Below are 18,975 nucleotides of genomic sequence, written 5' to 3'. Positions count from 1 at the left end.
GCGCTAGCCAGTCCGCAGCCTCAATGCAGAGCCCTGTGCGTGGAGGGAGCTCACCTCCTGTGACACGAGGGTAGTGGCCACAGACCGCAGCAGCCGGGAAGGCAGCAGCCGCAGACCCACACCCGGGGGTTGCGCGTACTTGTGTGAGGTGTAACCAGGTCTGCGGGAGCTGGGCGGCGACACAGGGGTGCCACTCGGTGAGACACCACAGGCTCTGATGATCTCAGATGTCACAGCCCTATGCCTCGGGTGCCCTGTGATAGCAGTGGGGGCGGCTGAGCTCCTGCCGTGGGCCGTAGCACAGCAAGGTGGCCGTGTCGTACCAGCTGGTTGCATAAGGTGTTGCTAAAAAAATAAGTAAGTTTGCTAAAAAAATAAATAAGCTCATTTCAGGTTCTTGAAATGGTCTAGGATAAGACTAATCTTACCCCAAGATTAAGGAGAAAGTATTTCTTACAATGTCTTAGAACGCATGTATGCTAAAAATATCAAAGAGAAAATGATCAGTGATCCAGAAATCCAATGCTATCTTGCCTTAAAAAAAAAAAAAAATGTTGGTCTTCAGGTATTGACTGTGCGTGCATTTATTATAGAGATCTGTGGATAATGTCTCTTTTAATGGCCAGAAAATGATATCGATACTCATCCGTGTCTAGCACCAACTGTTAGCTATTTTGAGAGTCCAAGTGATATAGGAGACAAAGAATGTTTTTCCTGTTGGCAAAATCCAGACACCTGTCTTCACAGATAGTTATAAAACGACCCACCAGGATATTGGACAGAGCAGAGGATTAGAGACACAGACCGGAAGTTTCGTTTTCCAGGTCACTGACTTAGAGGCAGACGAGCTTGCTCCCCGCCCAGGATCTGTAATACAGATATGACCTTGTGCCATGTATGTGTGGAACAGCTCCCCCCACACGGAAGGGCACGCACACAGCCCCGGATGCGGTGAGGCTGCCCTCCGGTCTAGGAAGGAAAAGACATCCATGGGCTGACTCCGCTTTCCGGGTTGGCCTCCTTCCCCTGTCTGGAGGGGGGCCCAGAGGCCCAGAGAACTTCCCACTGAGAAATGGTGTCAGAGCCCGCTGTCTCTTGACTGTCTTAACCTATTACTTGTCTGTCTGAGCCATTTCCCGGGCTTCATTCAGGGCAATTCCCTGACATTTAGTCCTTGAGCTTTAGAGGACAGGATTTGTCACATTCCCTCCCAAATGATCCTCTCTGCTTGACCTCCGGGTTAATTCCTGATGCCTGGCTTGCTGAAGTCCTGGACACCTTTCTGACCCTCTCTCAAATCCCTCTTGTCTGTCCTGGGCCTCTTTGCCCCACCTCTAATAGATTTTATTGTCCTGCTCCCACTCCTTCCTTGACACAGACTGATGTTTTCACTGCCTTAAGTGAGTCCGGCATTCCTGCTCTGGGCCCCGTGGATATTCTAGGAGAAACACAAAGAAGACGCCAGATCTGTCCCACTCAGTGTTCACACTCGACAGAGACTTTCCTGTGTGTGGAAAGATGGGAATGACATTCTCATAAGGAGTTTAACTGTTCTGCAGTCTTACGGTGTGCCGCTGTTTGAGTAGCTCACATCGTGAGCAAAAACAAAAGCACAGAAACCATTCAAAGTGGGTATATTGAGACTCTCTGGTGTATGCACAGTGCTGCAAGCATGAGGGAAATTAATAAGGTGTTGGCCGTGCCCTCAGTGGGCTCCCAGTTCAGTCGGGGAAGCGGACATCTACATAACCACCCACAGTACCACACACTCCTATCATCTCCATAGAAATATGTGAGCAGGTGCTCAAGGGTTACGAAGGCACGGGTGGTTGATCCTCCCCGCGGAAGAGAAGGAATTTAAGAGGGATAGTCTTCTGCAAAAGCTTGAAATTTGAGGAGAATTTAAACAGGCAAAAGCCAGGTAAGGGACTCTGGCTGGGGGAGCGCAGGGGAAGCAGACCTGGAAGCTGGGCCACGTGGGACAAGCTAGGGAGCCACCCTCTGTCGCTACAGAGGACTTGGGAAAGAACAGACAGGAGATAAGGCAAGCAATGGTTGGAGTGTCTTCGGGAAGCGTCTTCAATTCCAAGCTAAGAAAGTTGACGTCTTTCTCGGGAGTGATTTGGAGCAATGAAAGCATTTTTAGGAGAGGCTCGTGCTGTGATTTAGCTTGGGAATCAGCACAAGCTGTTGTCGTCGCTGTCCCCAGTGCCCCCCCCCCCCCTTATCCATTCAGCTGGCAAGTCACAACTCAGACATCACACCTCCAGGAGTGGCCTCCCCCCTCCCCAGAGGAGTGTAAACCCCCTATTGTGGACGCTTATGTGGGCTGCACTCCGCTGATGCATGTTGGGACCACAGCTTGCTGGGAACTTATGTCTTCAGTGCCCGGCAGGGTGTCAGGCACACGCAGGTCATTTGTAATGTTGATTTGAATTAGTCAGGGCAGTGATGTCGTAGTTACACAGAGGGACAGGAAGAGACCTCTCCAACAGCACGCATAGAGGTTTGGGTTTGGCCAGGACACGGGCAGTGCCTGGTCAGAAGAGAGGAGTGTAGCAGATGTCACAGAGTTGTGTCCGAAATGCTCAGCGTCTGAGTAGATTTTGCATGCAGGTCTCAGGTGGAGGAGGCGTCTACGAGATGAGGGTACCTTGCACACTCTGATGCCTCCCTTGGATCCCCTGCTGCCCTGCCTGATTTGGTGTCATGAGGATTACACATCTGAGAGCTTGCCACACTTACAGAAATCTGGGATGTGGTGTGTCTATGGTCTAAGCGTCTGCCAAAGAGCTCACCAGCCACCAAAGGCAGAGCTGAGGGGGTGGGTACTGAGGACATTCCTGGAGCAGCAAGTGGTGGCTCTCTGGATTCCCTTAGGGATCATTACAGTGAGTGGAGAGTAGATGTCCTGTCCGTGAAGAAATGGAGCTCTGGGGGCATCCATTCAGATCGTATTCCCTGGAGCTGTGCATGTCTGTGTGCAGAGACCTAGGTCTGGGGCACATGGGAGCCATTGTTATTTTCCTGGCACAGGTTCTCTACTCCTTCTTTGCTTTCCTCCAGGGTCACAAAGGTGTACGAGATACCCAACACAGACATTGCCTGGGCACAAATGCAGCCCAGCCTGGTGTGACAGGAAGCGTTGTTTAGAGCAGCGCTCACTTTGTGAAAGGCAGCCGGGGCTGGGCCACATGTTTAAAGTTACCGATTCCATTTATTAATCCCATCTGTAACGAGCTGCTCCTATATGCCCAGCGCCTGGCTAGGTTCCAGAGCGACAGTGGGGATAACACAACTTCAGCTCTGAAATGTCTCCATGAAGTCTCCAGGAGAAGACATAACCCGGGAGGAAGGATCTCAACTTCATGGTCAAGTCATGCTTCCCTGACAATGACACCCATAATCTGAAATCGACAGGGGGACCAGGAATTACTAGCAAGCAAAGAGGAGGTGCACCAGGGTGGGTGGGTGTCCTGGGTCCTGGTGGGAGAGTGATCTGTACAAAGAGTCTGAGCAAGGAAGGAGCACTGGGCTTTCCGCTGGGAACTGAACCAAGTCAACCGCATCCACATCGGAGCATAGAAACCAAGGGGAGGGTGTGTACATGGGGTGAGCCTAGAAAGATGAGCTGGGAACTGAACAGGGGATGGAGAGCTCGAGAGGCTAGAAATCGTTTTTGTAAAAGGCACAGAATATACAAGAGGAACACAGAGCAGGGACAACGTGATGGCTCCAGACATGAGAGGAGACAACGTCCGTGAGAGGGAGGAGAATAGCTATTGGTGTTCCATCCTGAGCGAATCTTCACAGGTACCTCGAGCAAAGAGTGAAGCTAGAGAGAAAAGCTGTCCAGGAGAGAGCAGACCTGCATGAGGGCTAATCACGAGTGCCATGGCGCGTGGAAGAGATGTCTAACAGAAAGAACAGATTGCGATGAAAGAAAGAACTTTCTGAAGGAGAGGTCTTCTCCTGTCGTATGCTTTGAAGTAGGCTAGGGATGGTTTTTTGTTGTTTGGTTGTTTTCTTTTGTTATTGTAGCAGTGTCTCCCAGAGGGTAGATATGTGAGTGTGAAACTTTAGGAATAAATTTCTAGAAATATCTGTATATAAATATATCTATTGTATTTTATATATATCTGTGTACATGCATATTTGTGCGCACACACACAGACACACACACAGACACACACACACACACACACACACACACACACACACTTCTGGATCTCTCCTTTTCATTGCTTTTCAATGAACTTCCAAGGTAAGAACTACCTTTAACATCCATCGTTACTTCCATCAAAGTCCAAAATATGGCTTAGAAGAAGCAATATGAACTCAATGTATGCTCAGAAGACAGTGGCTTTCCCTGGTAGCATGAATAACACTCACTGAGAAGCCTGACACTTCAGGAACCCTTTGTTGGATCATATTATTCCATTCCATTTTTATAAAGCAGAGGGAAGTGAAACACCACCCTCTGAATCATGTCAGTTACATGTCCAGAAGAGCACAGGAAAATCTGACAACTTCTAGATGACTTTCTGTAGATGACAAGCGATCAGCTCTTGGGAGTAATAGGTTTATGAAATTCTTGAGTCTCCTTAGGGAGGCTGGGTAATTCACAGTCTCTGTTGATGGTATTAATGCTTTCTGGCTTCTTAGTCATCGCAGTTAAAGAGGTTTAACTAGAGAGAAACTCCCAGCAATTTATATGATGATTTTCTAAAGACATAAGAAATCTGGCTTAATGTCAAACAAGTGCTCAAACAGAGCTCTTTCAAAACCTTTCACATTTCTGAATGCATTTCAGAAAATTATCTCAATAAATTGACTCCATGTTTTTCGAGTTACGTAAGTAAAATGAATGAGTCACCGACACAAGGCAGTAATGGTTGAGAAGAAGAGGTACTCAAACCCCTCATTTTACACCTGAGAGTGTGGACTGCGGGAGGTTAAGTGGGAAAGGAAGTTATGAACGTATTATAAATAGAACCCTGAAATTTATGGTAAAGCTATTTGGAGAAAGTGGAACAGACTGGCTGGTTCTATTTCGGCTCAAAGAAGGTCGTCTTAACTTTAAGTACCCCGCGGGTCCCACATCTATTTTTACTGTTGGCAGCAGCGAAACCTTGTTGAGTCTTTGAAAGAAATGAGTTTGCCAATGGATGAAATTGCCTAATTTGGCCATCTTGGGGGGAAGAGTGAGAACTACCAGTTCCTCTAGCCATGTCTAAAGGGACTGCTCAATATCCGCACTGTGAGGCTTTATGGGTTTCCTGACCTAGTTTGAGATGCTCCAGAAATGACGTGCCTCTCACATTCCCTCAGGAAGACCCTTTCCTGGCAGATCACCCTGACGTGTCCTTTATTTTTTAAGTCCAAATATACTTGAATCTCCTGATTTCACCAGGTAATTTTCCTTTGCTTTTATGCGTATAGGATAAAAATTCAGAATATGTTAGACACTTTCAACTAATAGACAGAAACGTGTCTTGATCCCTGCCATTATTTCATCCTTTCTCTGTGAAATGTTTCTGCTTTGTATCTTATGCTCACTATTCATGTCAAGTTCCTACTATTGCCCCATAATCTCTCACATCCCAAACTACTTACTTATTAGAAAACCAAATCCAGAAGAGTTCAAAGACATACAGCTAAGCACTGAGCAGGACTTTTCAGAGAAACAAGCCAACAATGATGGATGTTCAATCCCTGATAACTATACGAAGTGTTTAAAATGGGCCAGTTCCCCAAGATTATTAATAGGTTCAGAGTGACGACATGTTCTACCCTATTTCCTCTCATTCCAGACTGTTTTAGAATGAAACATACGACACATGTATTAAAAGGTTTGTTTTCCATTACTGCCATAACAACTTCACACAACTATGAATGCTTAAACCGACATGGATGTATTATTTTATGGCCGTGCTGGTTATAAATCTTACACAGGCTATACTGGAATAAAACTAGGGTGTCAGCGGGGATGTTTTCCCCCTCCAGGCTCTAGGGAAGAAGGCATGTAAGGACCATCCACATTCTGTGGCTCGCGGCCCCTTTTTCCCTTTTCAGGGTCAACAGCCATGGCTATGACTCTCATGTGCATTCCCCTGACCTCCTTCCTGGGTTCCTTCTTCTCCCTGACTCTCCTCCTCTGTCTCCCTCTTCCATTTGTAAGGATTTTTGATTACATTGGGCTACCCCATAATCCAGGATAATCTACCCTAGGTCTGTAACTTTATCACATCTCCAAAGCCCCCTTTTGCCACGTAAGGTGACATAGTCACAGGGCCTGGGGATTAAGCTGTGGACACCTTTGGGAGCCATTCTGATGCCACCAAGCTGTTCAGTTCAATTCTTTACATCTTGTCTGAATCATCCAAGTTCTTAGTAAATCTATTATAACAACCACTGGCTTGTGTATGAGTCAACTTCCTTTAAATTAGTTTTCAATGAAGGAACAATTGACTTTATAATGTAATCTTTCTGTTAAATGACAGCTTTAAGATTAGCCCAGGCCTGGGGCACCTCAGTGGCTCAGTCTGTTGAGCATCGGACTTCGGCTCAGGTCATGATCTCATGGCTTATGAGTTCGAGCCCTGCATCAGGTTCTGTGCTGACAGCTTGGAGCCTGGAGCCTGCTTTGGATTCTGTGTCTCCCTCTCTCTCTGGGTAACCCACCCCCCACACCTGTGCTCTGTCTCTCTCTCAAAAGTAAATAAACATTAAAAAAAATTTAGCCCAGGCCTGTGGAAGAGGACAGAAAAAGTCACAGTTCCAAAGGATATGCCTTATATAGAACCTCCACCAACCTGACACCCCAAGAAAAGAGGATATGAATATTTGTCTATTTCCCATGGACAAATCAAGAAATCCAAGCATGTCGATCCACTCTGGAGTGTGACTCATTGGCACAGCTTGCCTCTCACCATAGAAAATGAATTATATAATTATTACAAAGTCCTCACCCTTGATTCTACATAAAATACATCTGTCCAGGAGTTACATATTTGTAGAAACTAGTTACACTACCTTGATATGTGTCACCTAATTATCTACCTGCTCAGTATTTTTACAAATTGCCTCATATTCGCCAAAGCAAGGGTCAGCAAACCATGGTCTACAGGCCAAACCTAGCCTATAAACTAAGAATGGTTTTTACATTGTTGAGTATTTGAAAAACCGTCAAAAAAGAGTAACAATTGTCTTTCTCTGACTTATTATAGAGCACAATACTCTTTAGCTCCATCCACATCACTGCAAAAAGATTTCATTAGTTTTTATTACATATATGTGTAATATATATGCGACATCTTTTTTTCTTTATCCATTGGTCAGTCAGAGGACTCTTGGGCTATTTCCATAGTTGGGCTGTTATAGATAATGCTGCTATAAACATTCCGGTGATTTCATTCATATGTGGAATTTAAGGAAGAAAGAAAGAAACAAACAAAAAACAAGCAAAAGGGGGGGAAAGAGAGGGAGACAAACAAACTCTAGAGAACAAACCGATGGTCACCAGTGGGGAGATGGGTGGGGAGATTAAGGACGCACTTGCCGTGCTGAGCACCAGGTGACACATGGTGGTATTGAATCAGTATATCGTACACCTGACACTCATATTACACTGTATGTTAATTAACTGGAGTTTAAGTAAAAACTTGAAAAAAGAAAAAAAGTAACATTTTGTTTAGTAGAAAAATTACATGACATGCAAACCTGCATAAAGGAAGTGTTCCTGGAACACAACCATAACCATTTTATGGCTGATTTTTCACTACAACAGCAGAGTCGAATGGTTACAGCAGAAACCACATTACTAGGGCACTTGAGTGGATCGGTCGGTTAAGCCTCCGACTCCTGATTTCAGCTCAGGTCATGATCTCACGGTTTCCGGGTTCGAGCCCCATGTTGGTGCTCTGTGGAGCCTGCTTGGGATTCTTCCCCCCCTCTTTCTCTGCCCCTCCTTTTCTTGCACACTGTCTCTCAAAAAAATAAAATAAATAAACGTTAAAAAAAAAAAAAAGAAACTGCATTCCTAGTAAACCCTAAACTATGTCTTCACTTTAGAGATGAAATTTGTTGATTAACACAAAACTATCATTTTTTGTGGGTCGGTATTTGAAAAATGTGGGAGGTGGAGAGCATATTTACTTACTCACATTACTAATGTTGATACACAACTAAAATGCAATCCCACCCTGCTCTTGAGATCTGAACCCCTCAAAAAGAACCTAACTGAGGGGGAAAAATACTGTTAAAGCCTCAACAAGTAAACATGGAATTCAGTTATAAAACTGCCAGCGAGTAAATGTAGGTGAGCAGGATATACTGGGTTTTTGAATCCAGAAGTCACTTACCTTTTGGCCATTGTCAGTATCAGGCAAAGGGGTAACCTATTTCTAACAGAATCTAACACACGCTCACCAAGGTGGTGGGGGAGAAAGCCTTCCGACAAAGTAGCAGAGTAACGCAATGCTTCCTAGAAGCAGCTGTATCCGACCTCGGCAGTCAGAACTACATAAATTCAGGCAAATAGGCAGATCGGAGTGGTGTATTTCCTCTCACAGAAGATTATTTCAAACGGTGACATAAACACTGTTGCAATCGGTTACAGCCAAGGTTTGGCTTTTCTCTTTAAACGGATCCTGCACGTTTTTAAACCTGAGAGTTTAAGTTGAACACCCTGACATCAGAGAGCTTGACTACGTATTTCATTTGATGCTGCTTTCCCTCCAGATAATGGAGAAAGGAGGGAAGCCAGCCCGTGCCTAGGGAATCCTGTGCACGGAAGACGGCTTGCAGCCCGGCCAAGCAGCCCTGCGGGCACAGGCCAGCCCACGAAGGGCAGCACAGATTCCAGCCACAAGTGGACTGCTTAAACCTTTGCTGATCACCGGCACTAATAAGCATCGTTTTGCAAATGTACTTGGCAACTGAGATGCAAAATAATCCTATGATGCATAACCCGGGGTGACATTTAAAACGCGCATCAGGGGCATTTACACATATCTCTTGATCATCTCTTTCAAGCCCTCAGTGGATGTGTTTTCAGGTCCAGTTTACACACTGGAAAGTAGAGGTTCAGAAAAGATAAGGCAACTGTACTACCTGAACTTGTACCAGGTGGAACCAGAGGTGGCCCCACCCAAGGATACTTCTGCCCTTGGCCAAAACCCAACGTACCCCTGTGTCTCCGACAGGGAGGAGTTTTAACACCTGAGAAGAGCTGAGAAGACTTTCACTTCTTGGAGATGCCAGGTTTTCAGTAGCAGGAAGTAAATTACTTTTTTTTTTTTTTTTTTTTTTCTGACAACTAAACCATACAGTGTAAACTGGGAGGGGAGCTTCAACAGCTTAGCCAGAGATCGTGTCTGATTCTGAAAGATTTGTGTTTAAATACCACTTGCCCCAAACATAACTTTATCTCATCTCAAATCTCTTCAACAGTGCTTGTCCCCAACCCCCTAAACACTGCTCTTCCTCCCGTGGGTGGGGAAGGGCCACTGTTTGGAACTCTGTGCACAGGAGACTGGAAATGCAGGATTCTATCAACATGATAAACAGTGTATCTGAGGGCAGGTCAGAATCACAAAGTGTTGAAAGGGTGAAAGGCAGAATGTTACCGTTTGCCTATTTCTTGTCCTTTTAGAAGTCATTAGGATTGAGGTCCTGATGAAAACAGGATCTGATAACAGATCCAAAGAATATCTTCTCATGTGTCCATCATTAATAAAGAAGAATAAAAAATGTCAAGTATGGGTGAAAGCCTTCACGTCATCAAGGGTAAAATATAGCGCTGATATGCGGGCAAACGTGACATTACCTGAGTCATTTCAAGGGGTCAGCACAGCTCATCGATGACTTCTGTCCTAAGCAGCTCAAAATCATGACTGTCAGCAGTCAATTTGAAAAGTGGGTTTGAGGGGCTCCTGGGTGGCTCAGTCGGTTGAGTGTCCAACTTCCGCTCAGGTCATGTTCTCGCGGTTCATGAGTTCGGCTCAGGCTCTGTGCTGACAGCTCAGAGCCTGGAGTCTGCTTTGGATTCTATGTCTCCCTCTCTCTCTGCCCCACCCCTGCTCGTGTTCTGTCTCTCTCTCGAAAATGAATAAACATTAAATTTTTTTTTAAGTGGGTTTGATAGAGGACATTTATTGGTTGATTTATAAGGGAGCTTTTTTTTTTTTCTGGTTCTCTTTTCCAGGCTGACTGGCATGAACCTTCCTTCTCCCGTTATAAGCAGCAAGAACTGGTTACGACTGCATTTTACATCTGACAGCAACCATCGGCGCAAAGGATTTAATGCACAATTTCAAGGTAAGAATGCCCCATTTGATATACAGAAAATAACGGAAGATATTTTGGTGTTTTCACCCTCAAGTTTCAGGATTCCCTTGCCAGAGATGGAACCAGAGATATAAGCTTGAAAATACCTTCTAGAACTTTCGTAAACAATTGACTTTGGAAATTCTACAAAGGGTACTAGCAACTTACTAGTAAAGCTTTCTTGCTTTGACCTCATGCAATGTATTTTATTGTTTTCCTTGAATTATTACTATGTTTTAATCAGTAAGTCAATAAATATATATTAGCATTTATTTTAATTCATATTTACCTAACCGGAAAATATCCACAGTTGCCCTGTTGTTTTCTTTATCCGCTCCTTAAAAATGGTACAGCATATAGGCCACGTGAATATGCAAGTGTGACATCATACCCTTTCAGCTGTAAAATATATTCACAGTACCTAAACCCAGCTACCTGCTTTAATAATTTACATGTACGTGAACATCAAAAGGAAAAATGTGAGATTTTTTTTTGCAGCTGAGTGAAACAAAGTCTGTAGTCACCAGTATGTAGGTTTGAAACTTCCTCTTGGTATGGAATTTCTAGTGTTTATACCTGGATAACATAGTGTCCTTGCCCATGTGTTTTTAATAGTCAATAATCCTTATCGATACCATAAAAAGGATCCAACTTATTAGGAGATCCATTGAAAACAATTCCATTTTGCATTTGCAAATAACAATCAAATGAACCTGTCAGAAAGCAGGATGCCCTCCCAAGCAAACTTCTCATGCTTCCCCCAAATCATGACCATGAGCACATCAGTTAAGCCCGCATTCCCTAAACAGTAGCCACATGCAAGCCAGGACGCCAAACGAGGAGATTCTAATAAGCCCCCACGCTCCAGAATCTAGTAGGTCAGAGAGACAGTTTGCAGACAGCTTCCATGAAAGGCAGAATGAAAAGCGAAATCGTGCCAGCCACTCCAGGAGATTTTAGTAACGCTCCAACAAATGGTCTGGACATGTCCTATCTAAAACCCACTTTAAAATCCGTAATGCCTTCATTGTGTCCTTTTGGACAAGAGGTAGAAAACTAAGAGTAATTTTCAGGGGCTTGAATACAGATAGCGCTGGGGAGCACACGTGGAGGAGGAGTGCTGGTTTTATTTGCCACCGGGGTCCCCGGGGCAGGGGGACCTTCGAGGAATTGCCAGACTTCAAATGCAGGGCCAATTGTGTTTTACCAAAATGTATTCATCCATCATCAGGAGCCTTGCCCATCTCACATCGTCTTCTGATGCTGCCAGAAAGTTCTTACCTTTATCTTCTTTGACTGCAAATATATGGTTTTATAGGAGTCATTACACTTGGCTTCTTTTCCTGAGATCAGGCAAGGCTGATCTCCTTTTTTAGAGATCTCTATTTGCCTTTAGCTTTTAAGGCCACATACCATGCCTGTAGTCATAACAGGGGGCATACATAACATATGACACATATATATGTTGTACAGTCTGCGTCTGGAGCCCTTTCTTGTCCAGCAAGAAAGCAGGACGCAGGATTAAAAATGTGAGAGGAGACAAGAGCCCGGGTAAGGGTCTTTGCTCCATTTTTATTAGGGTCAGAAGGCTTACAAACATGGTGATGGACGTGCACAAAGAGACAATAAATCTGAACACTAACTCAGGGGCCTGAGGGCAAGATGTGCAGGGTTAGGGGTTTGGGTTACTACAAAGCAAAATCCTGGCCCTGGGCTGGAGGTTGTTTACAGCAGACATGAGGCCCCACCTCTGTTTACGGAAACGGGCCTAGGGGACAAGGAAGACAGAGCAGGCTACCTCAGGGTCAACAAGGCACCTTTCTTCTGCTAATTAGCTCCCCTCAGGGCAACTTTGCCTGCAGAGGTCTGTAGCCCTATTTACCTGTTTACCTCCTTGGATCCTTCCTTCCTGTGAAAGCAGCTTCCTGCTCTTGTACTAAGTTGGAGGGATGTTACCTGCCCTGAATACCTCATCTTGTTTACCTCATCTTGGATGTTTTCATCCTGAGATTCCCTATCCTTATACCTTTGTCCTATACTGGGACCTTTGCCCTGTTTACCTACTCTGGGACCTTTGCCTGGGAAGTTCCATCTGAGTTTTGTCTATATCCATCCATATCCACAGAGCTATATAGCCCTGACTTAGAAAAATCCTAAATCAATATTCAGAAGGCAAACTGACTGACCAATAGGTAGGTAGGTTGATCAATAGGGTTGTTCTATAACTACTGATTGATCTTCTCCAAAGGTCCTGATCCTGATTAACAGATTGGCATTGAACCACAGAAGAAGTTTCTAGGTATCATTCCTTAAACCGATCAGTGAATTTGGCATCTATACCAGTGATTGGAAGAAAGGCAAAAAATAGAATACCAAATTTGAAGAGGGTCCAAATTGGTAGATCTAAGTAACATTCTGGTTGACAGAAAATTGTAATAGCTTAGACATATCAGCCATTGATAAATAAATAAATATGAATCAACTATATATAAATATATATAACCATATAACTATTTATATAATTAGCTAACCATATATACATATATTATTTAATATATGTAAATATATTTATATATAACCAATATACATATGGTTAAAATTATACACACACACACACACACACACACACGGAGTGACGAATAGAAAATTTGCACATAGTGCAAAAATATAAAAAGATGCAGAACTATAAAAAGGAATGAACATGAACATGGCTTAACAGTAATATATTCGAAAACCTCTCCAGGCGGACTTTGAAGTTCAACTCCAAGACAAACTGATTTCAGGGAGCTGCCAAATGTTTACTCTCATTAGCACACAGACCCTTATCTCAAAGGAGGAGTCATGCCTAAGACCACATCGAAGCAGACAATATGTGGAAGATAGGGGTCAGTACCAGATGTTACCCTTTTGAGAAGGAAACCAACCAAATGGGCAGCATCCAGGATGATGAAAAGAAACCTTCAAGAGAGGATGCAAGGACCACTGGCTTAAGGAGTGTGGTAAATGTTATGCAGGAAAGTATTGCATTCATTTTTGCTGGTCCAGAGGGAAGAAATATCACTAATTAATGGAAGCGGAAGCTACAGATAGTCCTTTCTGCTGATTCTAGAACATGCCTATGGGCCCCAGAAGGCAAGAGATGGCTCAGTAGCTCAGGATGAGACGAGTCTCCTCTCAAAGTCCCCCCCCCCCCCCAGCCACCCTCCTGGCCCCCTCCCTGCATGACTTTGCAGTCAGGAGCATTCAGGTGTTTCATTCGACGGGCCAGCGGGAACCTTCCTGACACACGAGGAAAATAGGTTGTGCATCTAAGTCTTTCCTTTTTTCTCTGCCTAGATTGAACTCCAGGGGCCCCAATTTGTATTGGACAGTTGTTCCAAGGAAACAACAACAAAACACAAACAATAATAGACACCCAGGTTATTACCAACACAACTGCAAAAAAGAAAAGCATAGTAGGTGAGCAATCCAGAAAAGCAACAAGAGAAACAATAGTAGTAGTGAAAACTTACAATGTGTTTACCGAAGGCTGTTTTAAGATCTGGGTATATATTCCATCAGAGTCTGAATCTTGGGTTAGTCGGTGGAGGAGGGGAACATTTTTTAGAAATATACATTTCTATGCTTATGACCTTTTAAACATAATTGCAGTCACGCTGATCATTTATGGTCACTATCAAGACTATACAAATTCCATCAGTATTCCTCGGTGTAAATATGATTACAACTTATGTAGGATACCTCTAAAAACTCTTTGTGATTCTAAGCTGCTAATGAAGCCTTTGGGTGGGATCTCTGGATGACAAACTTCTTCTCTGTTCAGCAGTACCGTGCATGAGTAGAATTTTATAACTTCTAACAACAAAGAATAGCTTCTTTTTAACTTGGTGCTTTTCTTGGTCAAATAAACAACCACCACAACATATTCTTTCTTCTCTTTGTGTCTTTAACTTTCATCTCTATGCTCTTTATTCTCTGGATTTTACACTTTGTTCTGTGCTTTCATCTATTCAATCAGGCAATAAATTATGCCAAAAGTAGCAGTGAGGTTGACTGAGAAGTAAAACTGGTCTGTAGTTGCTACTCCTAAAACATGTTCACTTTTAAAATAGCAATGTGAACAAAGAAGTGGAAAATGCAATAAAAGCCACTTGATATATTTGCAATATCTTGTGTATATATTGGGTTCTCATGGAATGACAGATTTATGTAGGACACATTATTTCTTTAAATCAGCTGAAAATTGAGCTCATTCATTATATGTTGCCTCCCTCATTAATTATAATTAAATAAGTGCCTCGTTAGCACAATCAGTCTCGTAGACATTTTTGACGTCTACGAGATGGATTTTCTAAAGATATATTGATATTGAACCACAGGCACCACTTCCCTCTTAAGTAACAATATGTGTTGAGCTCTACGTTTACATATATTTACCTGGCTACTTATAAAAATACAATTTTCACAAAATGAAACTCTCATTGCTTTCTGAAACTGATAAATCATTTTGAGTGTTTGTCATAAAGTACCAGTTTACACAGAGAACACCTGTCTCATAAATCAAGGGAAAAACCTGACCATGGATTTAAATCTTGTGTTGACACAAATAATTAGCTTTCTTTTTAGGTGATAGCTCTATGTAACTATTCATTTTACTTCGTATTTAAAAAAATTTTTTTTAATGTTTACTTATTTTTGAGAGAGACAGACAGACAGAGCATGAGCAGGGGAGGGGCAGAGAGAGAGGGAGTCACAGAATCCGAAGCAGGCTCCAGGCTCTGAGCTGTCAGCACACAGCAGGGCTCGAACCCACAGGCCAAGAGATCATAACCTGAGCTCAAGTCAGATGCTCAACCGACTGAACCACCCAGGGGCCCCGTTTTTACTTTGTAGTTAAAGTGGAGAGCTTTAGGGGCACCTGGATGGCTCAGTCAGTTAAGCGTCTTTCTTCAGCTCAGGTCATGATCTCGCAGTTTGTGTGTTTGAGTCCCGCATGGGGCTCTGTGCTGACAGCTCAGAGCCTGGAGCCTGCTTCGGATTCTGTGTCTCCCTCTCTGCCCCTCCCCTGCTCTTGCTCTGTTTCTCTCTCTCTCTCTCTCTCTCTCTCTCTCTCTCTCTCTCAAAACTAAATAAACATTAAAAAAATTAAAAAAAGAAATTATATATATTCATACAACAGGATACTAGACAAAAATGAAAAAAAGACAAATGACCTCCACATGCATAATGTTGAATGGAAAGATCCAGGCACAGAAGCGTGTGCATTGTATTGCCCACATAAATATACTCGCATAATATAAATAATATTTCAGGAATATATACATAGAAAACTTAGGATTCTAAAAACTAAGTGTTTACGTGGGTGTTCATTACTAAAAGAATATTTTTACTGTGTGTATGTGTATGTAAAATACTTGAACTTAAAAAGTGTTTTTAGAAACGGTTAGAACAATTCCTATCCAAGAAAATGACAAGGTGTTTAGAATTCTTTTACAAACAGGGCTAGGCCAAAATACCTACAGAAGCCCTACTCAATGCCATGGTGCAACTGAACGTCAAAATTAGAAGCCCCAACCCGCACACAAGGAAGAGGGTTCGTAAGTGACAGGGCTTGCACAACACAGCTTGTAAATGGCAGGCAGCGTCAGGATGTAAATAGAAGTCTCTGATCTTTCTTTTCAATGTCATCCTTTCCAACCCTATTTTCACAATTGACTTGCTGCCCTGATTTACGAGTTCTGATCAGAACATCTTTCTTTGGGGAGCAGTGATTTGTTTTTGTAAAGCAGAAATCCCACTGAAGAAAGCAACACCCAGGGACAGCTCTAAGTTAGTGGCAACGTTATCTATTTTCTCAGGTTGATCTATTCCAAGCAGAAAACTGGCAGACCACTGCGGGAACAGGTGCAGCAATGATGGGAGGGGGTTGGCAGAAATCATAAATCTGGAACATGAGGCACTGAATAAGAGAATGAGCAAATGTATTCACGAAGAATGTGTGTGTGTGCGTGTGTGTGTGTGTGTGTGTGTGTGTAACTACTGGACAACAAGAAGGTAGAAGGTAGTGTTGGAAAGAAGCTAAAAAATTGAAACACGATTCTGCAGAGGAAGGAAAATAAAAAAATAGAGCAAAGGAACAGTTTCACAGCATGGCTAAGGGCAGGCCCAACTAACAGAGAGGTTCCACTGGCACAGACACCTTGAGAAACGAGGAAGCCACTATGCAGACACTCTGTCCACAGTGTTCATCCTGCTCCCTTCCCTTCAACCATGAGCGATTGACTGTGTGGCTCAGAGAGAACAGGATTGGAGGTAGGATTCCTTGGTCTCAGTCCAGTCCTGACTCAGTCTGGAGTCTCAGAAACTCCAGGTTAACTGGAGAGATGTCCCTCTAGGCCTATAGTCCTCCTATATAGTGAAATCTGTTTCCTGTCCTAAGAATGGGGAGAAGAACAATGCTCACCTGGGCACAGAAGTGGAGATTAAAAAGGTAATACATTGGAGGCATCTAGCACAGTGCCCAGAATGGGCTCCCATGTGTCTCATAAACTTGGGTTTGTAATCTCGAGCCGGGGAAAATACCTCGGTTAACCTGTCTCTCCGTCTCACAGACTTCGCATGGAAAACCCAGTAAGTGCTTTGCGGGACTGTATTACTTTCACAAACTTCCTGGAACTTCTTAGAGTGATTTTCAGTCCCCAACTGCTTTGTCTCTTACTCCCCTGCCTCCCTCTTTCATTTACACTACCTCACTGACCCAAGTCTGATGACCATTCATTGGGATGCCACCTCAAGTCATTTGGAATTAAACTCTCTCCAGCTCCCTTATTGGACACCGGCAGTGTGGGTTGCACGGTGCCAGGGACACAGAACCAAACAAGACGAGCCACGTTTCAGCCCCTGGATTCCAGCGAAGAAGTCAGGGAGACACATAAGCTGACCATTTGCCTACATCGTGGGTGAGATTATGCACAAAATGCCCTACAATTAGAAAGGTGTACCTCGACTGACTTGGCAGGGAGCACAGGGCGTTTGTAGGAGGTTTCCTAGAGGAGAGGGTGCCTGCACTGTGTTCAGGTCACCAGGAGAGAGGGAGGAGGGGGTTCTGACTACGAGAAAAGTGCGAGCAGACCCAGAAAAGCATGACATGTCACGGTGTGTTCAGCCTCCTGCAAATATTGATGGTTCAATACTGAGGTGTGAAGGGAGTCAGACAGAGCAATGAGAAACAAAGCTGGGGAGGATAGCTGGATCTTGGAAGGATTTTATGCTATCCTTAAAAACTTAACTGTACCGTGGGTAAACAAGAAAGATCACTGGAGTGTTTGTGGAGAGGGAAAATGGAGAACAATGCACACATTTTCATCACCCAAGCTGCTGGTAAGTTCCCCTTTGTTAGCTTGCAGGTAGTGCCCAGGGATAGCTCTGAAAGAAGGACCATGTACTGGAACATTCTAAGACAGTGAGCACAGGAACACAGATTGTCCCTAGGTCATCATGTTTAAAGAAGAGGAACAATGTTGCTGAGGTACATGAATTTGCCCCTCAACAAATTTGATCCCTAAAGGGATCCAATGCCCTTCAGTCCAAGGCTTTGCCACAGTCAAATTTAAGGAATTAGTATATTTGAGAGAGAGTGTGTCCATCAGAAGTGTGTGTATGTGTGTGTTTGGTGGTGACGGTCATAGAAACGTCTTCAGAGCCCAGTGAGCCGGGTGCTAGACAAGACAGTGATGCGAAGCCTGGTGGGACAGATTCCCAGGCTCGGCAACAGTGGTCTGGTCGTATCCCAGCTTTCTCCTGGGGACACATGAAGGGGTCAGTATAAATGAACACATTTCACCAACAGTCATGGTACCCCCAGTGTGCACCAGTAACACCTCTGTTTACAGTAGTGGTCAATAAAGGAAAGGCCTCTTCTCCCACGGAGTGGCCATTGTAGACAGGATGAGACAATCCATCCAACCAGTCAAGAAACACCAAGTGGCAACTGCAGAGTGGGAAACTTTATCACTCGGTCAAGAAATAGCCTTCCTCGCGTCAACTCCTGAGGTGAGATCCGAATGGACTGTGTAGGTCAAAAAGAGCAAAGCAGACACAGAACAGAGCAAGTCCCAGTCCCTGGAGGGAGGAGGAACCGCAGAGGGACAGGAACACACTGAGGTGTGGAAAAGCTCAAGAGATGCATTGGGGCAAATTCCTGCAGGGCCATGTGGGGGCATCCACAGGGGGAGACTGGATTTATGTCACGTACAAAGTAAGACTTCAGAATGTCTGGATGAGAAAGTGATGTGACCTGATTTCCATTTTGAACATATCATTTGAGTTTTTCTGTAGAGAATGCAGTTCTAGACCTTAATATTCTGTCCCCTCGATGTGTTATGGCATTCCTTATAAATTAATAAATGATCATGGTGGTTCTTACTGCCTTCTCTCTTGTCGTGACTACTTGACCACATCCTGAGATATAGAACATGTCAGAGTGCTAGAAAATCATGCTTTCTGGTCTCCCGTGTTGAGGGCACCCTGAGCTAAAGGGCCTGGAGGGTTGTAGTCCTGGCTCAGGTGATATGCAGTTTTAACGTTCTCATTTGTCCAAACTGCCACTTGGCCAAAAATCTTTACCTACTGCACAGTGTGCTCTTG

Source organism: Panthera leo, chromosome B1 (assembly GCF_018350215.1).
Source record: "Panthera leo isolate Ple1 chromosome B1, P.leo_Ple1_pat1.1, whole genome shotgun sequence".
NCBI classification, from domain to species: domain Eukaryota; kingdom Metazoa; phylum Chordata; class Mammalia; order Carnivora; family Felidae; genus Panthera; species Panthera leo.
Note: the sequence above shows the minus strand (reverse complement) of the source record.